General features: G+C 40.7%; 1 long non-coding RNA gene across 1 annotated transcript; it reads left to right on the top strand.

Moving 5' to 3' along the window:
* Positions 1-225: 225 nt before the first annotated feature.
* On the top strand, positions 226-4,073 carry LOC123609855. The gene is made up of 3 exons (XR_006718003.1): positions 226-293; positions 3,173-3,292; positions 3,390-4,073. It is a non-coding gene; the product is annotated as an uncharacterized LOC123609855 (long non-coding RNA).
* Positions 4,074-4,622: the final 549 nt, after the last annotated feature.

Here is a 4,622-nt window from a genome sequence, read left to right as displayed (position 1 = left end):
TAAATACATTCAGATAGTAGCTCTCATTCAAAATCTAATAGGCATAGTAAAAAGGTAGCATGAGTAACCATAGAAATTTCTTTTGAATACCCTAAAAAGAAACCTCTTCTTATGAAGACTTGAGGTCATCGTACTGATTGGCGGCCAATATATGAAGTGCTCATAAACAAATGTTTATGGTTAATATCTATTTAAGACCTTTTTTTCTTTTATTTTCTCTTTTTAGGGGCCTCCCAGTTGACGCTGTAGGAAGTAACATCCAAAGCTTTAAGTTTCTTACAGACCAAATGCCGGTGAGATGCTCGCGTCTCCTTCTATCTCCGTCCCTCTCTGTCTCTCTGTCCCTTTTTTACTTTAAACCTAGTAACAAACATAGAGTTTGAAAGCTGAGAAGCAGGTATGGGTTACAGTTGCCAAAGCGTTGGCACACTGGTCTGGCTTCTCATCTCGGTCACCTACCAGATAATGACAGTCTCTTGCCTGTCAGTGTCTGTGCACGAGTTGTCAAATTTGCGGTGGCAAATCTCATGCTCTTAAGTGGAGACTGCATGCTCCTGCTTGTCCGGCCCTTTCTCAAACTCAAAAGAACCAACCAAGAGGCTGAAGTGTCTTGATATAGTCTACCATTTTACTTTGGAGTTGGCGTTTCTTCCCCGGCAGACTTTGGTCTCCTTCTGCTTTTAGAATATCTCTGTTGGCAGCCTGAAAATTGCTGAGCGTGTTGATAAAATTCGGATTGCAACACTAAGTCCCAGCTGGAAAACAGGCCCTTTGGCTTTGGGACATTCTTTATGTTGATGCATAAGATTTCTTCTTTTCTGCCTACTCTGTTCTGACCCTTGTTTTATTTCTTTAGTGGTAGCCTGAAAAATCTGGCATGGCTAAGATGTGTCATGTTCTGGAAAGATTAGTTCATGAAATAACTTGTATTCATGGGCAATGTATTGGAATTTAAAAAATCTTTAGTAAATAAAGAGTCCTGGGGACTCTTTCCAAAGTTTCAACTAAAGGGCACACGATTTAAATCAATTCCACCGTATGTTTATTTCACTATTGTTTTTGCTTTTTAACTAAACAGACAGACAAAAAAACCCAACAATAACACCAGCTTGGGAAAAGGGCTTAAAAGTATGTCATCTCATAAAACAAGGTTCCAATTACCTTTGACCTGCATTTCCTTTTTGTTTTTTTTTTTTGGCCGCCATTTTCTGTTTGGATCCAATTGTGCTAAAACAGCAGTAACACAAACAAAAGAAAACAAAAGCAGCCTCATTATTTCCCAGCCTAGGACACACATGAGCCATATGGACCTCACACTGAAGTTCTGATCATCAGTCTATGGCAGGGCATTCACGTTTTATCTCCAGAAGATCAAGCAGATAGAGAAGCCACTTCCCGTGGATGGGGAATTCTTACTCAAAGCACAGACAGCTGGAATAACAATGAAGGAAATTCTGCAAAGAGCTAAACTAGTCACAGGTGCAATTTTTTCTTTCCTTTTATAACTTTACCAAGTCTGAAAATTCACGGACGTAAAGGCACGGCAGAGAAGAGGAGCACAAATATAAAGTTTCTATTTAAAGTGGTGAGCTAACAGCCATGGATTAGTGGGTCACGGAAATCCCGATGATTGTCCATCGGAAATGCCACAAGGAATACCCTACACGTCTTTCTTTTTGGTCCCAGTGGTAGAACAAGGTGTTAAGAGTATTACAAATATGTACATTTCATTTTTTTCCACACTAGAGGAGGGGACATTCCTCTTCTCTTCCTCTTCTGAAATACCGATAAGACACACACACACGCACACCCATGTGCGCACACACACAGAGATCGCCACACAAGTGTTGGTTGTGACGGCTGTCACATGGCATTAAGGGATTGTATCAGATGGCACAACGTGGGAACAACTCTGCCTGTGAGTCATTTGTGGGTTTTGTTGCTTTTTCTGAAGGTAGAAACTATATCAAGAGGAATGTAATTTGTTTCTATAAGAGGAATGCGTAACTCTTTTGTAGGGTCACTGAGGTATGACGAAAGCTGCCATACTTCATTAGACCAGCTTGTCACACACTGTTTAGTGGAAATACCTTTCAGCCTTTCTGTCAGTTGTTCTGACAGACCAGAGAGACCTCAGATTTTAAGGAAATATTCCATTTGACGATGGGAAGGGAGGTTGCAGGGTGACAGGACGCAGGCACGACTGGAAGGCAGAAACGCACGTGGAAAACGTAAGTCTTCCCTGGGTGTCACCGGAATAGATTTCAAGATGCTGCACAATGAAATTTAAGGCAAAGTTTTCCAGAATCTCATAATTCAGAACATCCTCAAGTCTTTGGGTTCCACGTGAAGGTTAGTCTGGCTTATTGATGTTAGAATAATACTATTTTCATCTAACTACTAATTTCTGACACTGCGGTAGTTGATCGTAGGTCAGGGCACAGTGGAACGTGCATCAGCTTACGGGGTACACTCTTCCTGTCACATTCATGTTCTGCGGTTTTTATTTTTTAACTCTGGCAGGGGAAAGAGTAGCCATATGCCCTACAATTAAAATGCAAGCATCTATTTTTATGCAAATTTTCTCATCTAAGAGAAACTTCCCCTTGAATGTTGGCACATTATATATGTTGATAATAAATAGCAATTTATGTTTGGTATTATGGAAGGAAAGTCACAAAAAAGGTCTTTGATCTCTATGGGCCCAAGTAGATAAAACAGGATACTGCAATTAGCAACTAATGTAAGCCCTGGAGAGGCATAAAGAAGGGAAGGAGGAGTAGGCATTTTTCTTCTGGAAGGATTTTAAGAGAACTAAAGCAAAGAACGATATTAAAGCAGTAAGATAATGGTTTCTTTTATATGTCTACCAGGATAGCGGTGTCCATTGTTATCTGTGTGAAAAACATTCATTAAACATCTAATGGCACACCGAAGGATAATAACACTAATTCAATATTTTAGTCCAGAAATCATTTACGAAAGTTGTTAGTACCATAAAATTCTCCTTGGAAAGTTAGACTCCATCAACATTTGCTAGGAGAAGAGTTCCATTGGTTCAAAGCAATGCACACCACGGTTTCAGGGGCTGCAAAGTCAAATTCTTTGTGGAATTTTGTGATATCCTCGTTGTCTCTTAAAACCATAACAGCATTTGTTTTTTGAATTTCAGAGAAATTAATGTAATTCAATTCTGAGGCTCGTTGAAATGCCTAAGCATGCTCTTGAAACCATTGGCAGGAGTAGCAATTTCCAGTACACCAGGCTTGGAATTATTGAACTACGGGAAGAGGTGATGTACTCAGTTAATTTGATAAATTTCTGATTATGAATTCACAGTAACAATGTTTTAAGTTTTTTTTTGTTTGTTTTTGTCTTTTGCCATACAGCCAGTGGAAAACACAGTGACACATTATAAGCATACAGCCGAATGCCTGATCACACGGGCACAAACCTACGATTCCTCCATCCAGGATGGGATGACATTGAACAGCGCAGACACCTTCGAAGCCCTCTGACCTCTTCCCCATGCCTTTCCTGCCCATAGATAACCATCATGTTGGCTTCTAACCTGACGGATTAGTACTTGAGTCTTATGCAAAACGAATCATATATACGTATTCTTTGTGTCTTGTTCCTTTCACTCATGACGATGCTGGTAAGTCTCATCTCTTGTACGTAGTGGCGGTTTGTTCATTACTTTGTGACGCCCCATCGTATTCCACAATCTATTGTCTCTCCACTGCACTGTGATAAAAACTGTCCATTTATGGGGCATCTGGGTGGCTCAATTTCATGTCATTTGTATGACAATATGGGGGCGAACTGGCATACAAGGTGGGTCTCTCCCCTGTAACTTTCTCTGACATCATATATTTTTCAGCGTACCAAACACTGCATGACAGTGACTTCCACGTCTGTAACAGGAATATACGTAACTTGTAAAGATGTTATATTAAGTCATGTAGTACTTTTGCTCTTTTTTAAAAAAGTTTAAAGCAATCGTAAAATTATAAACAGGTTGTGAGACAGGACGAGGCTTTTAAAAATCCTGAACTATTCGATGCTTCATTTCCTCTATTTTCACTATTTTCCTCTATTTCCTTTATTTCCTCTATTTTCATCTTCATCTCCTATGAATGCTGACATCCTCCTACCTAAGAGCGATTAAAATCATGTCATTAACACTGATACAGTAATAATATTTAGTTCAGGCTGCATTTGAATTTCTCTGGTTGCCCCAATGACATCCCACAGCAAAGGAATACAGTTCAGAACCAGCGTGTTTAGTTGTCGGGTCTCTTTAATCTACCCCAGCCTGGATGAGTTCCTCAATATTTGACTTTGGGGGACTGGGCACTTTTGGACATGACAGGCCAGTTATTTTGCAAAATGTTCTTGGTTTGGGTTTGTCTGCTGTTCCTCATGATTAGATTTTGGAGTTGAGTTTGGTCAGTGTGATGGGCAACTGGACAGAAGCGACCCCGGAGAGCTAGTAAGCATCATCCCCTGGTGTGTCTGTGAGGGGGTGCGTGCAGGAGATGAGCATTTGATTCCGTACATGAGTAAAGAGACCCACCCTCACCACCGTGGGGGGCACCGTCCCTCCCGTGGGGGGCCCC

Source organism: Leopardus geoffroyi, chromosome B2 (genome assembly GCF_018350155.1).
Source record: "Leopardus geoffroyi isolate Oge1 chromosome B2, O.geoffroyi_Oge1_pat1.0, whole genome shotgun sequence".
NCBI lineage: Eukaryota > Metazoa > Chordata > Mammalia > Carnivora > Felidae > Leopardus > Leopardus geoffroyi.
Note: the sequence above shows the minus strand (reverse complement) of the source record. Positions and strands in the feature narration are given on the sequence as shown.